The sequence below is a fragment of the Propithecus coquereli genome, unplaced genomic scaffold (genome assembly GCF_000956105.1).
Source record: "Propithecus coquereli isolate 6110/MARCELLA unplaced genomic scaffold, Pcoq_1.0 Scaffold71, whole genome shotgun sequence".
Lineage (NCBI taxonomy): Eukaryota > Metazoa > Chordata > Mammalia > Primates > Indriidae > Propithecus > Propithecus coquereli.
In genome coordinates, this window is record NW_012153174.1 from 3,691,451 (window position 1) to 3,712,513 (window position 21,063).

The following is a 21,063-nucleotide window of genomic DNA, read 5'->3' on the forward strand; positions in this document are numbered from 1 at the left end:
TGCTGTGAGCTAGGCTGACACCACAGCACTCACCCGGGCAACAGAGTGAGACTCTGTCTCAAAAAAAACCAAAAAACAACAAAAAAAGACCCAAACAAACAAACAAACAAAAAAACAAATCACTAAACCATGATCAGAGAATCTTTTTGGAATGTTACTTCATGCAATGTAATTTCATTCTGATTGGCTATATTCACATCTAAAAACACAATTTCAAATATTTAAAGAAAAGTATAAAAGGCAATCAAATATGATGGCTATTTGAAAATACCTATCATACAAAAGTAAAGAATAATAGTAAAAATATTGTGGGGAGTAATTATTTCAAAAGTAGTTAAACATTAATAACATGGCAAGCAAGTTATTGCAGGTTGACTTTTAACATTTACAATTTATATGTTATTAAAAATATCTACACTCATCTTTATATCTAGTCCCATTCTGCTCCCCAGCCTGTTCCTCCATGCCCAGCTACAAAGAGGGTGAACAAGAAAACGGCTTGTATACAAAAAGGTACACATTTCATTTTTATTTGTACTTTCAACAGACAATTTTCAACTTTGTCCTGGAATCTGGCCTGCTCTCAGGTGCTCTATAACGCTCTTTATCCGACTTCCCTAGAATCTGCTGTTTATCCGGCTGTAAAAGCTTTGAACTATAGTGTCCTTTTCTACCACGTAATTCCATATTACACTGTGCTTCCTAAGTTGACAGGTAAACCTTGCAACACTAGTGTTGCAGAAGAATCAAAGCATGAAATACGAATATGCAGAGAAGCGAAGGTCAAGGTACTCAATGGATGAAAAGTTAAAGCATCTTCTTAGTCTTCCATTTGTTCATCCGACAAATACATACCGAGTAAGCCCAGCCGAAGGCAGTAAGAAGTGAGTCAAAGAATGAATGACAGGGTTCAGTGTAAACCAGACTGTGTTCTCGCTGGGCAAGGCAACCAATTAGACTAGAGCATAATAAGCAATGTGTTAGATGTAGGAGACAGCAGTATGGGAACTTCAAGGAAAGGCATGGAATGAATGATGCAGAGCTGGGGGAGGCAGGAAGAGAAGGGCTTTCTAGAAGCAGTGATGCCAGAACTGGATTCCGGAGGACAAGAAGTTCACTTCAATCCTTTTTCACATTCACATAGGTTCTATACAGCGCCAGGTTAGGAAACAGGATGTGCTGGAAATGTGAAACTACTAGGGTCCATTTTTTTGTACCTTTACATGTCATAAAGGGGTTAAAATAGTGACAATGATGGCAGTTTATTATCAAGGCTGCTTGGTACGTCTGGGAGGGGACATGGGTGTTTGCTACAGTAATACATGCCATTCTCCATACGTTACACAAAGGGCCTTTTTATAATATGCATTGCACCACGTAATACTGCACAGATAAAGATGATGACTGACTGTTCTAAAGCACTAGTCTGATGGTGTTACTCTCTCCTCGAAGCTTTCAAGTTTGTAGCTTGAGTAATCGATCAATGCCCAGCCTGGTTTATGGCACAGCGACTGTGTCAGGAGCGATACGTGCGAGAGTTAGCGGGCTGTGTGGAGGTGAAGGTGTGTGGGCCCCCAGGAAGGAGGGAAGTGGCGGTCTCCCACAGAAGTCAGAACACACAAAAGCAGAGGCTTGTACCAGGGGCACCGGGAAGGGAGAGCGGAGGCTGATGGCAGCGGCAGACGAGGAAGCGCCTACAACTCCAGCTGGGTCGTGGCATGTGAGACACACTGTTACGACCTGGGTGGACATCACCCCATTTGTGCACCAATGTGGTTAGCTTGATAGTAATACTTGCCCCCAAAGAAACTCCTTTCCATCATTAGGAATCATATCATCTGGTCTACAGGAGTTCACTACATCAAAAAATATATTCTCAATCAATTAATTTAGATATAACCTGAAGCAAAAGTCAGACATGAGGAATAAATAATTGAAGATCAAATTACATAAACAATGGTAAATACTCTAGGATTAAAACCAAATGACATAATAAGAATTGGTATGCTGTAGATGGATAATTTCTCAATTTTTTGCTCTCAAACAGAAATAAATTGCAGGGAATAGCCCTTTGCTGCTCTGTCATCTTTTCCAAGTTCTGCCTATCAGAGCTGCTCTTTCGGTCACCAAGGCAGGATGACTCACTCTGAATTACACTGAAGCAGTGGCAAAGTTATTTGCAGTCTGGGTCTCTTAACATCCTCACTCTGCTTTCATGTAAACACATTCTTGAAAAGTGTTAGTGAATAAGTTAGCATTGTGGAATGAACGGAAAAGTAAGAAATGATGGTCTGGAAAGAAACTAAAAGTGGCATTCATACTGAAGATTTCCTTTTCTTTCAAGTTTTGGATGTAGGGTCTGAGCACCAGTTTAATGGCAGAAATACAAGTTGGCAAATGCTATTTTAATGCTCCAGCTGCTGCGTTAGGGTCTCCCCTTGGGAATAAATGCAGCAGGCACCCTGGGACGCCAACTCAGACAGTCATCACTGCCGCATGGCTGGTGCACAGACTTGCAGCTTCAGGGAAACAGGTACCAAGAGGTACAAAAAATGGTGAGCCACTAGATGCCATCCGCCATTTAGCTCCATGGCTGATCAAATCACAATGTGGCACAGTGCCATCAATAAGTTAATTCTGGAAACAGATTTTGGAGAAAGTTTATCAAGACTGGAAATCAATATTGTTCTAACTAATAAATACTGTGGTTTATTTTGATTAAATATACATTATTGTCATGTTTTAAAAAAGAAAACAAAAAGCTATTTTTGGATTAAAATGAAATTAACATTTGATGAAAAGGTTAAAAAGATGTTTAGAGATTCCATCACACTCTGGGATTAAGAACTGTTGGCACAAGTTTAGAAACAATTAATTTTCTCTTTGAATGAAGTTAAGCTAGTATGATTAGAAATACATGGACCCTCCATGTGCCCAAACTATCGGACTGTTTCATGGAGCTGGTCAGCACATAAATGGTCAAGACTTTAATTTATTAAATGAATCCATACCAACTGTGTTTGATTTATACTACATTTTTATCCAAATACAAGATCTCCTTGTTGTAAAAAATCACTGAATCGACTCAGAATATGAAACAAGTTTTATTATAATGGTATGTGTTACAGATTGAATTGTGTCTCCTAAAATTCTTATGTGTAAGTCCTGACCCCTAGGACCTCAAATGTGACGTTACTTGGAAATTAGTTAACGTGAGGTCACACCCCTAATCCAGCGTCACTGGAGTCCTTATAAAAAGAGGAAATTTGCAGAAAGACAGACACAGGGAGAACGCCACGCAGAGACGAAGGAGGGGTTGGGATGGACCCGACAAGCCGAGGAAACCAGGGGTGTCAGCAAACCCCCCCAGAAGCTGGGGGCGAGTCCTGGACAGATCCTCCCTCACAGCCCCCAGAAGGAACCAACCCTGCCTGGACCTCAGTCTCAGACTTCCAGCCTCCTCCAGAACTGTGGGACAAAACGTTTCTGTTATTTAAACTACCCAGTTCCTGGTCCTTTGCTAACAGCAGCCTACGAAACTAATACAATATGTAAAACACAGTCAACTGAGAAACCAAAATACACCAGCCTTGCTCTCTTTGAAGAAGCCCACCCACCTCTAGAACATATCTGACGGGAATAACCACAAGTACCCAAAACTGAAGCCACGACTGTCTTTTTCAATGCATAGAGGAAGCAGCAGATTAAGTGTAAGAAGTGCTATTTCGGTATTTGTAGTCTGTGAACGTATTTATGCTGGGTATTACATGGAAACGGAGGAGCAGTTTATAGTCTCTGACTCCCAGAAGATTTTCCTAGAATCTAAGTTCCAAGAGCAGAGGAAAGGACAGGCCAGGGAGCAGTTTAGCCAGACAACGCTGGCACAGGGCTCGGGAGGGAGCGGGATGGGCGGGCAAACTCACAGAGCATGTGAGGACGACGCTGGAGCAAAAGGGTGATGTTCTGGAAGCTTAGCAAGCCGGGAGCAGGAAAGAGAATGAAGAGACTGACAGGAGTCAATGGAAATCTTTAAAATGATGTGAAGCACATAAAACACAGAGCCTTCCCGAAGCCTGCTTAGGTACAATACTGTGGGCCACACGATAGACAAAAAAGCACATAGTAAGAAATAGTATAAGAAAATACCTAGGAAGCAAATAGAGGAGATCTACCCCAAGAGGGATGATGATATAGCTGGATATATATACATACAGTCATATCTATATATATTTAAAATTCACGTATTCATATCTATATATATTTAAAAATCTTAACATGTATATAAAATAGCAATAAATGTTTGCAGATTCATGTGGCATATGAGAGCACTAAATCTGCCCAGAGGGGACAGGACAGGAGGTCAGAACTGGGGTATAGGTTAAGCAAGGACGCAACAGGCTGAAGAGAGAAGCTTACTTTCCTCAGTTTCAAAAATGTATCTAAGTACTGAAATTACTTTAGTGTTTAAAATTTTTTAGACCGTATTAAGTACAAGTTGAGTATCCCTTACTTGAAATGCTTGGGACCAAAACTGTTATGGATTTTGGAATATTTGCATTATACTTGTAATGAGCATTTCTTCTGAGCGGCATGTGGGCGCTCAAAAAAGTTCCAGATTTTGGAGCATTTCGGATTTTGGATTTTCAGATTTGGGATACTCAACCTGTATCCCTTTTTCTTAAAACATTTAAATATTTAAGTATGCAAAAATTTATTACTATGCAACCTTGAATATTTCTGCTCATCCCTTGAGATATTACCCCTTTGTTTTCAACTAAGAAATCAGCAGGAATAGAAATACTGCACACAGACTCTACTGTTAACAGGGAAAAGTGAATAAATATGCCTCCTGTCTGCGCAGGCACAGTAGGCGTGATAAACATATATCATGTCTTCATAAGGATGTTGAAATTTAAAAGGCAAAAATAATACATAAACAGCAAAGTATGATTAAATAAAATTATATTCCTGCAGATGAATCTAATGCTAAGCCTCAAACTATTAATATAACATAAAAAAGTAAAGCTTAACAAATGGCAGCAGAGTGTGAGTCTCCTAGCAGTGGTTACTCTGCTTCTGTGAGGTATGATAATTAATAATATTAAATGTAATACTTTCCAGATAAGAAGAGTCTATTTGTAAATTAATATGTTTTTTCCAATGATCATAACCATTAAAAAGCTAGATATTAATCTTTAAAACTCGCATAGAGTTAATGTTCCTGGAACTAGCCAGAAGGGTTTAGAAACTAGTAAGCTGTTTCCATAGTAACAGGCTGCTTTACCATGGAGAGATCACGTCACACATTCCCTATAACCCAGAGACCACGGGAGGAGGGCAGGAGAAGGGGAGCAAGATCCACATTCCGGGTTTTCAGGGTTTCAAAAATCAATAATGATTTTTGGTAGGTTCCTTATTTTTATGAAAATGCTAAATACGGCATCTGGCATTAATGCTTAAAAGTTACCTAAATTTAAATTTCTTTCCGTCCTTTAGTCTGCCAATGACCACTGAGCATGTGCTCTGATGGAGGCATGGCAGGTTTCACTTCAGTTCACACCGTGAGTTACAGCTGACCCGATTATGAAATTTCGACACTGAATCCTGAGAGAGAGGAGGGATGAGCCAGAAAGCCCTTCATTGCGATGTGGTGCAAGGAGTGGCTGTCATCCGGCAGGGGCTTTGTGAGCTGTGACCCATGTCCAAGTGATGACAAGAATCCACCTGCACTCGAGTGAAGGAGAGGAAACGAATGCAGGGGATGCTGGGTAACTAGAAATTGAGTGCTCACAAATCTCAGAATGGGGGAGTCTTCAATGGGCACGTTTCTTTAAAGGAAATGTTTTCACTGTGCTTCGCTTCAAATATAATTCCGGCTGGAGAGATGAACATGAAGATGTCCTTGTCTTTTGCCTCACAGTGTTCACCTTTTGGAGTGGCGTTAATCTTTGGCCCACTACAGTGACGACTGTTTGGTTAACCGAAGAGCACTATTTGGTAGAAGGGCCCTTGATTAGGAGGATAGAGGGAGGGTACACGCGCAATGTGCCGCTCTTCTGTACCAAGGGGATGTTATAAGGATTAAGTGAGAAAATCCAGGCAAATGCTTAAAAGGGGATGAAGCACACAGCAAGCTTCCAACAACTGCTAACTGCTGTATTTATGACTTCTAATGTTATGAGTATTGTTAATATTAAAAATTAGTGTCCTCTCGTAGGCCTTATGGGGAAAAACAAGTCAATCTTTATAAATGACAAGATGAAATCACTGAGATGCTCAAAGAAATTCTCTAAAGAATGTATAGGTATCTTAGGTTTTATTTTGAATAAAAATAAAATTACACTTGACCCTTGAACAATGCCAGGGTTTAGAGATGCTGACTCCCCCAACACACAGTTGAAAATCTGAGTATAACTTTTGATTCCCCACAACTTAACTACTAATAGTCTACTGTTGACTGGAAGCCTTACCAATTACACAAAGCCAATTAACGCAAATTTTGTATGTTATACATACTATACATTGTTATCTTAAAGTAAGCTAAAGAAAATGTTATTAAGAGAATCATAAGGAAGAGAAAGTATATTTACTATTCATTAAGCGGAAGGAGATGATCATAAAGGTCTTCATCCTCATTATCTTCACATTGAGAAGGCTGAGGAAGAGGAGAAGAGGAGGGTTTGCTCTTGCTAAGCGGTAGCAGAGGTGGAGGAAAATCAGTGTGTTAGTGGATCCTTGCAATTCAAATCCGTGTTGTTCTGAGGTCAACTGTAGTTAGTTGGAGGTCTGCTACAAAATCTTGCGAATGTATGGGAAAGGAGGAAATCTTATGTATAAAGGATAAAATTTTCTAAAAGTTGCCATAATGGCAAAAATATATTTTTAAAGTAAAAAATAGTTTTGATGGCATTTTACCTCTATGAAATGCTTTCTTCTAAAACATGATCTCCTCATAAAAAATAAATAAGAACTATGTGAACTTTTGCAATGAATAACTTTAAAATTATCATTAATGCCTCCATGTTATAGCTATTTCTCAAATTCTCTGTATCTTATTACAAAGTTAGAGTGTTAACCATTTTCGCCCAATGAGTGTCTTTTCAAATCTTCATAATTATTTTGATCTTTATTTTGGTCTTAATCCATTTGTCACACCAAATCAAATAATCCCAAAGTAAAATTATCACTAATAGGAAAAAAGAGACAAGGTAGGGAAAAGTACTTTGGGTAGTAGAAGGTAATGCCTTTGAGCTCAGAATCCATTATGTCCTTCTGTGGAAAGCAAATACCATAGAACAAAGGCATGCACAAGTAACTCAGACCACAAAATGCTATTACTGTGAATCTAAGACACCCTGTTTTAAGGACTACAACTGAAGAATGCAACAGTCAAATATAAGCATTAAACATCCATAATATATACAGATCCACAATTCAAATGATAAGGTCGATAGTGTCAATTTTCTCAGAACTGTAGAAATTATAGCTTAGCCACAGATGACCTTCAAGTGACGAAAGACCTGATGATCCTTGTACATTGAAGTTCACTGTTCATGTGGAAGACGCAGAGGGCTGCATCTGATAGACAGTATTAAGACCACGGAATTGATGTGAAATAAAACCACTCATCTGTGAAGGTTTTTATTTTAGCTTCTCCTGCCCTTTGTTGGACCATTTGATTGTCATCCTAAAACTTCAAAGCTTTATTGTAGAGTTTTTACAACTGCTGAAGGAATATTCATGGCACTAGTCTCTTATTCTGTCAAAGGCAGTATTTATGTACATGAGAATATAAAACCGTTGTAACAAGGAAAAATGTCACAGATTTACAAGGGATCAAGTTTACAAGGCATCAAGTTTGATGCGCATGGGTTTCACCTTGTAAGTCCTCTGATCAAAAAGCTAGTATTAAAGCAGAAAAGTCTGTCCTTGATGGTTTTTGGACAAAATATGACTTCACTCTGGAATGCAGTTATAACTCCTCCACCCTCCTCTCGGTCTAAGGACGCTACTGAACCCGACCATGAAGGTGTAACTCGGAGGTGATGTCCAGTTTCCTTGTAACTTCCACACAAATTCTTGTGTACGCCATCAATTAAAATCATAAACCTGGCCAGGCGCGGTGGCTCACGCCTGTAATCCTAGCACTCTGGGAGGCCGAGGTGGGTGGATTGTTTGAGCTCAGTAGTTTGAGACCAGCCTGAGCAAGAGCGAGACCCCATCTCTACTAAAATTAGAAAGAAATTAATCGGACAACTAAAAATATATAGAAAAAATTAGCCGGGCATGGTGGCGCATGCCTGCAGTCCCAGCTACTTGGGAGGCTGAGGCAGAAGGATCACTTGAGCCCAGGAGTTGGAGGTTGCTGTGAGCTAGAATGACGCCATGGCACTCTAGCTCAGGCAACAGAGTAAGACTCTGTCTCAAAAACAAAACAAAACAAAAAATCATAAACCTTTCTAAAGTTTGGGGAACAGGGGGAATATAATTTGATTTATTAAATTAAGTGTCTATATTCATAGCCTCCCATAAAAAGAACATATACAATCCCTCTACTCAAATCTCTTTCAAGAATAAAGATAATGTAGACAATGGTTTACGGAAAGAAAGAGGAACATTTCATTGAATTCAGAAGTTAATTATGAAAGCTGGAGAATTCTGTCTAGAAATGTCATTTTACTGCAGGAGTTCTAAACTAGATATATGACTTGAAACATCACTTGGAGCTGGAAATTCATCAAGTCAGTAAAATTATGAAGACAGTTATAGAATGACTGGGAAAGAGGGAAGATTCTTTGCTTTATACAGACTTGCTGAATATATGTACACATGAAGTAAAATAAGATTTAATGGGAAAACTAAAATTGTGATTAACTTTTAAAATTAATTGTGGAGTATTTATAATCCTAGCATACTATAGCAGGTGTAAAATAAGTAAAATTTTAATATTCTGTGCACAGTTTAAAATAAACATCAGAGTAAAATTTATATTTTTCATTCAATTTCATTTTAGCAACATTTATTGGTCCTCTCCTATAAGCCAGTCAAGGGCTTAAAGTAGGTATCAGGTATTGAATTAAGGTATTAGGGAGTTTCACTTCTGGAGAAGTCTCTTGGCTCTCCCAACAGATATAATTTTGGAAAGCGCTAAGTCAAATCATGTTTCCCACTGACAATTTACTCATGTTTACGTTAATTTCATTGGTTTTTAAATCGGCATTGGCCCCTAAAGGCTAGGCCTTAGAATGTAATAAGAACTTTGACGTTCAGTAGCCATCAAAGCATTTGCTAGCCACAGAAGCTTTCCCTAAAGCAAAGACAATATGCAATATCGTATGTAAAACACACAGATAGTAGAGCTATTGTGGCTGAGGCAGAGCCCCAAATTTCAATCCCTGTCAGCCTGAAGCGCCTCACACTCTGAGGAACAGAGTGACAACCCCTGGGGGAGTCTGATTCGTTCTTCTACCAATGAGCCAGTGAGGGGCCGGCCCCAGAGAGAAGGCTGGTTTTGAGGTGGAGGGGCGTGTGTGCTGGCTTTTCCAGTCTCGACCCCTGTAACTCTGAGAAGTCACTTTTCTCTTTCACTTCTCTTGCCTCATCTCTGAAGCTGAGAGAAGAGTTATCCCCACCCCTCAAGCTGGTGAAGTGAACGTACTTGGCAAACTGTATAAGCCTATTGAAAAAGCAAATTGCTACAGCCACTGCCCTGTCAGGAGCCTTAAATCGGAGAGCTGGCAGCGAAGCCCAGAGACCCGGTAGGTGACCCATCCAGGGCCCCGTGAGGACAGAGGCCATGGAGAGCCCTGGTCTTTTGGGGCCACTATATGATAAACACTCCTTAGGCAGAACTCTCGGTTGGCATCTGTAGCAAGTTCTTTTGTTCAGAGAAATTTTTAGTAAATCTAATCTGCTGAGACAATATGGCTTCCAAATAGGAAGAAAATATTTACCTCCAAAGTCTGTGAAGCACTTGGCACCTAAAATCATCACTCTCAACACACGTTGGCAAGGTGTTCAAGAGGGACAGATCTGCAACTAGACCATGTGGGCTGGGATCTGGGCCTGCGACTACCTGCTATGTCCCAACAACCACCTGTGCAGAGTGAAGGGAGATGACGGACACAAAGGGCTGAAGAGAATGCCACGCACACCTGCTCCACCATCTTCACCTGTGCTGTGTCACCTCAGTCAGTCACGACACTATGGAGCCATCAGTCCACTAACATTCCCTTGTCTTTACTGGGAAACACATCGGTATTGAAACAGACTCTTAGACCGTCTGTCACAGAGACAGTGAGGAAGCCGGAAACCAAAGGTGACAATTTGTGAAGAATATTACATCTCACAGTAACACTGCACAAGTTTAAAACAGAAGCAGCACTCTATACAGAATATCCTAAGAAGCATACAGTGGTCTTACTTATGTGTAATAAAGCTAAGTGCCAATACAGCGGTGAATTATTAGCGTGAGATACAAGAACACTTCAGATAGCACGTCGGAGCCAGGTTTCAATGTCTTGAAGGTAAGATATTGACTGGATGCAAATATCTAACCATCATAAAATGCTCTGAAACATAGTTGTTGTATTTGAAATTAACAAGATACTGCAAATATGTGTAATGTCAACTATGGTTACTATGGTACGATGAGAAACGCTAAAATTCTGTAGACTTGGCATAAAATGTCTTCAAGTGATCTCTTAATTTCCAGTTTCTTAATGGGAGATTTAAAGTCATATATTCATATAATTTTTCTTTACTGTATCAATACTTAGTATTTTAATCAAATGCTTAGTGACCAAAGGCTTTTAAAAATAAGAGAGATGCTTTCAAAGGCTCCAAATGAGACAATTTACTTAGGCCTAACACTCTTGGCGACTACCTTTGAAGGGCTGGAGCTTCAGGTATGAGACTGATCACCATACACAGGTGATGGACACATTATAGCACGTGATGCTCGGGTGCAAATGGCCAGTGCCCAAGAACTGCAGTGGGGAATAAACCACGCACGGAAGCAGAATGCAGCACGCTGCATAACAGGGACACGTCCTGTGGAAGTTCAAAGGTTAGAAAATAGACATCTGGTAGGGAAGAGAGTGAACACAGCCTTAGAATGCTTATAAATCAAAGTGTCAGATATATTCCAGGAAAATTCCTTATACTCTCTAAAAATGAATGTGAAACTTTTTCAGGCCAGAGTTCAACACACGTCTTTCTGGTTCACAAACCAATGGTCAAACTCTTAAATTAAATCTAAAAGCATATCAGCTTTACAAGATTTTCCAGTTGATTAAATGGAGGGATATAATTATCTTCCCCAACCAAAAGGGAATTTTTTCCCTTTAAAAATACAGCATGAAATGTTGAACTACAAATACAACCAGGAGAACAGACAGAAATGAAGTCCTGTTCTTTCCTCCTGTTTTTGCCATCTGCTGCCAAGTTCAGAGAGCAATGCGTCAATCCCAACTTGGACTGCCCCAGCCCCCCGGGCCTTGGGATGACCACCCTAACACACCCTGTAACACATCGTGTCCAGGGTGCAGGGTGCGAGTTACTCCTTCTCCTATGCTTAGAACCTAATGCTGCCGGGTGGGGATATTCGCCATCATTCTCTTAGTGATGACATATAAAATGCTGGCACCTGAGGGCAACCTCTTGGATACAATCCACATGACTATGTAAAGAGGAAAGCTGCACAATCCAATCTATCTGAGGGACAGGGAGTGCCAGGGTATATGTGGTTTTAAGTTTTCCAGTGAAAAATGATGTTTAAAACGATGGAGATTTGGCCAGGTGCAGCGGTGCACACCTGTAGTCCCAGCTACTTGGGAGGCTGAGTAAGGAGCATCACCTGAGCCCAGGAGTTCAAGTCCAGCCTGGGCAACACAGCATCTCTTTATTTTTATTTATTTATTTACTTATTTTTTTCAACAGATTTAAGGAGTACAAGTGCTTTTTGTTACATGGATGAATTGTATAATGCTAACGGCAGAGGTTTTAGTGTACCCACCACCAGAATACATTGTACCCAAGAGGAAACTTATCTTTACTCGCCCACCTCCTGCCCTCACATGTTCTTAGTTTCCAATGTTGTTATATCACTTTATGACAATATATGCCCATCATTTAGCTCCCACTTACAAATGAGAACATGTGGTGTTTATTTTTCCATTCCTGAGATATTTCACTTAGAATAATGGTCTCCAGTTCCATCCAGGTTGTTGCAAAAGACATTATTTCATTCCTTTTTATGGATGAGCAGTACCCCATGGTGTGTGCGTGCACATGTGTGTATATATATCACATTTTCTTCATCCACTCATCAGTTGATGGGCACTTGGGTTGATTCCCTATCTTTGTAATTGTGAACTGTGCTACTATAAACATTTGGGTGCAAATGACTTTTTGTAAAAAAAATGATTTCTTTTCTTTTGGGTACATACCCAGTAACAGGATTGCTGGATCAAATAGTAAGTCTACTTTCAGATCTTTGAGGAATCTCCATACTGTTTTCCAGTAGAAGTGGTACTAATTTGCTTTTCCACCAACACTGTATAAGCATTTTGTTTTCACTGTTTCCACACCAACATCTATTGATATTTGACTTACTAATAATGACCATTCTGACAAGGGTAAGGTGGTTTTAATGTACATTTCCCTGATAATTAGTGATGCTGAGCATTTTTTCATGTTTCTTGGCCTTTTGAAAAATGTATGCTCATGTCTTTTGCCCATTTTTGATGGGGTTATTTGTTTTTATCTTGTTGATTTGTTTGAGTTCTTTGTAGATTCTAAGTATTAGTCATTTGTTGGATGTATAGTTTGGGAATATTTTCTCTCTTTCTGTACGTTGTCTATTTACTCTGTTGATTATTTCCTTTGCTGTGCAGAAACTTTCTAGCTTAATTAAGTTCCATCTCTTTTAAAGAGAGAGAGAGAGAGAGAGAGAGATTCAAGTCCACTGCTGGAAGGAAGGAAAGCATACAGAATCTTGTCAAATCACTTAAATTAGAAGCAAAATGAAAATGAGAAACTCTGATATTATTTTTGGGCCAACTGCCACTAAAGTGATGCTTGAAAACAGTTTGTCCCTTATGTAAGGTGCTCACTATCAATATATTCTGCTGACTTCTTTCCTCCACTATGTATGATTCAAATGGTACCAGCAACGTCTGGGACCTGAGCACACTCCAGGGGAGCCGTCCCCTCAGGAAGGACAGCCTGTGACTTCTGAGAATACACAGAACAGAGCCTTAGCACTCACTAGCTTGCACCAAAGATCGAATACACACATCAGTGGTGGACTCACACGCCACGGATCTGAGCCACCGGTGAGTCAGCCGCACTCTTCTTCCCACACTCAGAGCGTCATTTCTGACTGAAACTCATCACTTTCCCAAAACTCCTCACATTGTCTTCACTTCCAACTCTGGCACTAGCAGTTGCCTTTCTTCTAGGAATGATTTTTCAAATGTAGAGTTTTTATCCCTTCACAAGGATACACATTTTTAATGGAATGACCAATGGATTGACACATGGACCGCAAAGCCACGGTGACATGTGACAGCAGGAACGTTCTACACTCTGTGTTCTGTATCAGCGTGGACATGTGGTCTTTTGGGGTGGCACCTTCCCAAAATTGCATGATTAAGGCAATTATTGAACTTGGGGCCAATCCCAAAAAACTGAATCTCTAAATGTTGAATCTGTGAATCCCTAGGGAGCAATAAATTTGAGCCAAAACCCAAAACTCTATGTAAATTGAATTCTGGAAACAAAATCCTATTGTAAATGCAGTTGAAGGGATCAGATTTAAAAAGCCTTTTGATAAATCTAATTGTGGCTTGATTACTCCTTATTTTGACGAGTGTAAGTTCAAGTTCTTATAATTTTATGCCCTAATGTTCAACTACAACCAACTATAAATTACCCAATATTTTTCTGTTTTTTCCCCCTTCTTTTATTTCTGACTTGGTTTTCTCCTTTCTTTCTCCACAGGTGGACTGTCTCCTCTCAGGGACATAATGCCACTGGCCCTGCCAACCCTCATGCTGCTGTGTCTTGTATCTGAACATGCTGCTGTCAGAGATTGTGGGAGGCAGTGACCAAAAAGGTAGGTGAGAAACATAGAGTGACTTTCTATGCATAAAAAAGTCCTTCAGTCCTATTAAATTCCATAAATGTTTCTGAATCATTCTTTATTTGCTGGATTCTGGGCTGGATTCTAAAGATTCAGAGTTGAAACATAATTCCTACCCTCAACTTGCTTGTAATCTGTTAGAAAGAGGCAGAACAAATTTACTGTAACATAAGTCAGATTATAAGTGCCCTTAATGTACTGATAGACTAAAAATTCACATGTCTATGTACCCATAGTCATAAGGGACTCTGAGAACACAGAACACAAATTATGAATATATGGACATTCATGGATAAAAAATCTTCAAACCGGAGAGGGAATCTGAACCCGGCCATCACAGAAGAGTGGGATTTTGTCTGAGTTTCTACTTGTAGTGTTTCCTGATGTCAGTTCTATCTTCTAGATGAGATGCTGTTATTTTCCTTAATTGTGTTTCTATATATCCATTAAGATGTCACTTGATTATGGACATTTAAGAACTGACGATACAGCTTTCCATTCTTTGTTGTTGAATAAAATTTTTATTTTTATAAAGGCATCCTGGGTTGATAAGTCACTTTCTTCCTCTTCAGGAAGCTACCCAGTCCCTAGAAGAGGGCTGATGCTACAAAATGACCCCCAATCTCCTCTAGGCGTTCAGCCCAGCCCGTGTGTTTGCAGTGCACTGCGCGGAATGCTTGCTAAGGCACAGCTTGTTTGTTCACCCTCTCAAATGTGAGAGCCTAGGTGCTCTGATTAAGGGAAAATTTTGTAATGAATTTATCATATAATTTGAGAGGTAACATATAAACGCTTAAAGAAAGCAAAGAATAATTCCAAGACCACTTGTAAATGACATTAGTATATATTAAACTGTGAAGAAATATGCTGCATAAATTAGGAATTTTTCAATGAATGGCAAAAATTCTTGGATTGGCTAAAACAACTTTTTTTTTCCTTCTAACGGAAAAAGTAACTTTTGAAATGGGCTTTAAAGGAACTCCTAGACTTTAGGGCAGAAGACTTGATAAGGGATTCCAGGGAAGAAGCAGCCCATAAACTCCAATGAGCCAGGTGTGCAGAGAATAGCGGACAGCCACAGTCACTGACTTTGGAGAAGTGTGGAGAGCCGGTGAGAGGTGGCTTTGGAATGTAAACCTGATCAATAGGTAACTGGAAAAACAAGACGTTGGAGCAGGGAAGTACAATGAAAAGAACTTTTGTAAAAGAATTTTCAGCCCCCTACATGGACTGGTGTGGGAGCAAAGATTAGAGCAGGTCACTGGCATCCGCTAAGTCAGTAACAGAGTTGTTTGGTGATCAAGAGGGTCCATGAGGCACCACGGCTCAAAGCAAGAGTCGGCAGGCTGGACACCTGAACAGGTAGGTGTGGTGAGGAATAGAGGCCCCCAGGAGGCTTCCTGCCAGAGGAAGACTCCACAATGCCTGTCACAGTGACAGCTGTCTCTAGTTGACCAAGGATGATACGGACCTCGGATGTGAACATATCTTATAGAGAATTAGACCCACGGGACTCACGGAAAAAGCAAGAGGTAAGTATTCCAGCACAATGATGCACTCGTGCTACGTGTAGCTCTGCGAGTCGGCCCATTCAAATACTACCCAAGGCCATGTGTAGAGAAGGCGGCATCTCCTCCCCTACCAGAAAGGAGGGACTACACGAAGAAAAAGAAATTCAGATTGGGAGTATTTTGGGGTTTTCTGTTGCATCTTTGAACATGGATACACACACATACCACATCAGAATTGAGTATTTAACGTGCTTTTATCCCATGCTATGGAAGAGAGAGACCAGTGTGGAGAGGCTACCATGGTGCTCATTAATCACACATTCCGACTGGTATCACAGCTCTCTGAACTTCTCTGGGTAGTCAGAGCGCATGAATGTTTTCTCAGTCCACACTAGAGTTGGTAGCATATGCTTTACATGTTCGGAAGAAAATGGGAAGATCTTGAAACACAACTGCAATCACTGTATGGCCTCCTCTCTCTAACCAGTACGCTCTTAACAGTCTCATTCCCTCTTTATGTGACTTTTTGGTCTCTTTTCTACTCCTATCAATTGAAGACTTTCATGATTCTATGGATCAACCTAATACTCCAACAGATATCCATGTTTCCTTGTAACCTTCCCATTCTCCCTTCCCCATTGCCCAACTTCCCTCAACCAACTTTCCCGTTGCCTTTATGAGTCTGTCGTTGTAAAGAAATTCACTGGTGTGCAAGGTCTGGTAGGAGTTTGATAGCTGAGCCTTGGGTGGACTTGGGCTTCATACCCAGCAGGTGTCTAATGACATGGCTGCCCTCCAGTCTGAGGCTCAACCTCCGATTCCCATATCGCTCATCAACACAATGAGGATTCGAACACCTTTCCCCAGGGCCAGTGAAGACGCCTCCAGCACAGCGTCACAGAGCAGTCCTTCCACAGCCCAAGGGCCTAACCACAGACCAACTTTTCCTTCCACTCATCTTGGAAAAAAAACAAGTGCCTGAATTTACAATGACCCAATTTATATTTTAACAGCCATTAATAACAATTGTGCACACATAGTAACACAGAATCTTTCATTTGATTTAAAAAACATTTTAAATATGTCAAATAACTTCATTGGTAATTTAACAATTTAAATTGTAATTAATAGTTCTTCTTGAACTTCATAGTGAATATGCATCAAATCCTCAAAAACAGAATTATACTTTCTGTATACAGGAGTATTTGAGACTATCCCTATATCAATCCTCACAGAAGCCTGTACGATTTTTGCGAATAAGGAGATTAAAAATCTAAAATCCCAGTGACTTTTCCCAGAGAATGCCCTTTCCTCTTCCTCTTCTTTTTGAAAAAGTAGCCGGCAGCCAGGCTCCGCTGGACGCCACAGTGGGTTTCACTCTGGGGCGGACTCTCCCTGGTTCCTGGGGAGACCTCACTCGACGTCACCTGAGATGGCCCCGAAGGAGCCATACCTGTCCGTGCTGAGAGAACCTGAGCTCTGAGTCACCCTCTTGGCAAAGAGATGATTTGGGGAGAGGCAAAAGTAAGCGGTGCTGGCGTGAAAGGAAGATGAGTCACAGACAAGGCACAAACCGCTCATTCTGAAAGACTGGCTTTGGGAAACATCAAATTAGAAAAAAAGATGTTTGGGGAAAACCAGTATGTATTTTGCCCAGGCCCATTTAACACACACACATAAATGTCCAAGGGCTGTTTTCACTACCAGCAATTTCTCAAAAACCTAGCTCTTAAAATAAAAAGAACAAAAGTCTATTCCAGTTAAGTTTTGAAAAAAGAAACTTTCAAGGAGAAACTAACTTTATCAATGACTTAAGTTTGATTAAGATAACAAGAATCTAAAAACAAAGGGAGACTTCAAGTTTATTTCCTGAAATTGCAATCAAGTGAATACCTCATAGAAATTGGCGTTTGTGTACTCCTTTCGAAATGACTGACATATACATTACTCAGGAGGTTTCAAGTTCTAGGGTGAAAAAACAAAAAATTTTCAACAAAAGAATACTACAAGATCATTTTATTACATACCTTCATTTTCCTTTTTAGTTTTCTTAAAGAAGGCATCACTTTTAAAAAGACCCAGTTTGTTCTCTAAAAACAAAGTAATCTTAAGTGCGCATCTTGGGAGAAAAATTTAGTGGCAATAATAATACATGTGCATTCATAAGGCTGCTTATCCATAATTTGAGAGTTTAGAAAAGAACAAAGTTTTAATGAATCTTCAATGCAATAACAGCCTGAAAGTTAAAAACATTTGCATATGGATAAGAGAAAAACTATGCTTTCCACTACATTCTTTAAAGAACTTTTTAAAAAAAGTTTCTATCTAATTTATCAGAAAACTAACATTAAAAAAAAACTCAAAGTAACTGGCACACACTGACCTGACGTAATTTGAGAACTAGATACCGGGGCTAAGACTTCCGCCTGCGGTCCGACTGACGCTGTGTCGATGAGTCACGCGGCTGATTCTTTCTAACCTTCCCAACTCAGGATCCAGCTAAATAATAATATTGATAAAGCTCAGGACGGGTACTCATGCCCGTGGAGGCAACTGACTGTCTCCTCTAGATGGTTTATCTTGACCGGGAGACGGGACCTTCCCTTCCCATGTGCCCACACTGTGCCTGCGATACCTGCTACCTCTGTTGCTATGTGCCGTCACCTTCCCCGCACCCCCACTGGCTTGCTGTTTGTTACTCTTGTTTGAGGTTTCTGAAGAGTGGTAACATCCACTTAATAACATCCTGCATGGTACAATGATAATAAATTATAAAATGTATGGTGTATATAAGCAATGGGACATCATTTATGGATGCTGGGAAGGAGGCTGGGGGAAGGCTGTCAATCAAATCCAAGCACAGGGTCACCCAGAATGTGGGCGCCGAGGCCGAGGCTGTGTGTTCTCCTGAGGGCTGCTCTTTACCACTCCTCAACTCTCAGCGGCCATGACTTAACTGGAGAACTGTCTTTCATTTTCCTAAACATTTCCAACCTCTTTATTTGGTGGGATTGAGCTCTCAGTTCTTTTGTAATAGGGGGTACCATCTGTACTCTGACCGCCATTCATCTACTTCCTGGGCTCCTTCTTGGGAAGATGGTCTGGTTGTAGGAAGACACCGGGAAAGGTGTTTCTGGGCTGTCCATTAGCTTGTGCAGAACAAAAAGGAATCCCGGGAGTGGCGTGGGTGTGGGGCAAAGCACTCCGCACATCCCAGGGTCTTCTGGCCTGGCTGCCCCCGATAACTTCCCGCCCCCACCCCAGTCTTAGTCCCCAGGCTGGGATTTAGGTTATGTCCTCTTGACTCTGTCTCCCCTGGGCGGCCACCCTGCAAAGATCTCTCCCGCACCCTATTTCCCAGTGCCCTCCCTGCCGACCTGCACCTCCGCCCCACTCCCCAACCACAGAGTGCACTTCCCACTAGAGTACAAATATGTTAATTCTTTAAATTATCTTCAAATCCATGCACATAAAAGAGGCCTTCTGAATACCCGGGAGATTACTGCTACATAGAACACAGCATTTAACAAACTTTAACAACTAGCAGATATGTAGAAGGTGTATCATGGAACCGCTTGGAAAAGCAAATGTCCATCACTGATATTTTGGTCCTCGCAAGGACCTCAAAGGTGGGGACTCTTATTTGTTTATTTATTTCATTTAGTTTGCCAGACAGCAAAATGAAACTTCAGCCACTTTGTCTTAATGCAATGATGACACAGGTTTTCATAGAGAATCAATACCTTCTGCTCAGAATGGATCAAAGCAAAGCAATATACTTACCTGAGAGGGGAATGAGTACTTTATGGATGGTAGGCAGAGGTCACAGGAGATCTTCCTTTTCTAAAGTACTCTCTGCAGCAGGAAATAGCTAAAATAAAAGGGAAAAAGGATTGCTATTGCTTTTTTATTTGATAAAAATAGGCAAGCTAGTAAATATATTTAGCAAGAGAAAATGGTAATTCTTTAAAAAATTGTTCAATACATTTTTTAAAGACAGCAAACATGTCAGTAGACCAAGATCTATTACTTTTTACATACTTCATTTACAAAGTGTTTTGCTCACTTCAACTATTTTTTTAAAGGAGACATTTATCCACAGATAGCAATCATATGGAAAGAAGACTATAACATCAAGTTGTGAGAAGTCGCGTAAGTAACATTTTACATGACATCACCTCCTTTCTGGAACCGTGATATAGCGTGAATGTTCTGATTGGCCTTAGAGCCCATCTGATCACATGTCCCATTTACAGAACAGGAAACTGAGGCCAACTCAAGGGGAGGAGCTGAGCAATGCACCACTTGGCTGGCCGGGGCAGAGCTTCTGATTGACACAAGAGTACCTTTCATCTGTACTGTGGCACTTCCATGCCAGAAATCATTCATTCATTCACTCATTCATTCAATACGACTGACTAAGTACTCTCTATGGACCAAGTACTGTTCAAAGTTCTGCAGGTTAAGATAAAAAACCTCTGATCTCATGGAGTTTACATTCCAAGGAGGAGAGACTAAAAACATAAACACACACAGTATTTTGGAATGGTTTGAATGGTTTTTTGTTTAGAATGGTTTTTTGTTCAGAATGTCCCATGGAAATGGCTCCTTTTGAGCAAAATCCCACAGGCAGTGAGGGAACAAGCCCTGGGCTGTCTGGAGACATACACTCCAGGCGGAGGGAGCAGCACAGCTCCACAGCTGTGCAAGGAGCAGAGGAGGGTGGCGTGTGTGTGGCGGGGGGCAGGGGTTGGACACAAGGTGGCAAAGCAGGTGGCACGGACAGTGAGCTGATAAAAGCCACAGCCTTGGAGAATATCTACTTAAAAGTTGGGTAGCAAAGAAGTACACGGGGAAGGAACAAACCAGAGATGGGAGGACAACAGAGGGGAGCCGCTTCCTGTAGGTCCGCAGGGCCAGACAGCTGCTCCGAGGGGGATACTTCCAACTCAGCCACGGCATGGGGTAAGGAGAGTGGGAAAAGTAAAGGCTGCTTATCTTACAGCGTTTGAAAAAGTCAGTGTGGAAGCCTGGCGAGGGCAACGCACTACAGAATGAGGAAGATTCCCTGGTTGCAGGCCCTGCAGAAGCAGAAATGCAGTTTCTGTTTCCATGTAGAGATTTTACTGGAGGCAAAATCTACTGCAAACAGGTGCCCCTTAAAGTGGACTTCCCCTCCAAACTTGGCAAGATTTAAAAGACATCTAAATCCAATTAGATGTATAAGAAAAGCAGATGCCTTAATCATGAGAAGGTGAAATCCAAGTGTTATAATCCAATCCCAAATTTTACAAGCCCGTCTTTAACAAGCACATAGAAAATAAATGACTTTCAAGAGTCTACAGGCATCCAAGAGCAAATGATAGTCCCTGCCAAAGCAAACAGTTCCAAAGTAATCACTAAATT

At 40.8% G+C, this 21,063-nt stretch overlaps 1 protein-coding gene across 1 annotated transcript in view; it reads right to left on the reverse strand.

Annotated features, from left to right (window-relative positions):
* Positions 1-19,529, reverse strand: part of FAM110B (family with sequence similarity 110, member B) — a 69,322-nt gene extending 49,793 nt beyond the window's left edge. The window contains exon 1 of the mRNA XM_012661395.1: positions 19,441-19,529. The gene's annotated coding sequence lies outside the window, so the exon portion shown is untranslated. The remainder of the gene's footprint in view (positions 1-19,440) is intronic.
* Positions 19,530-21,063: the final 1,534 nt, after the last annotated feature.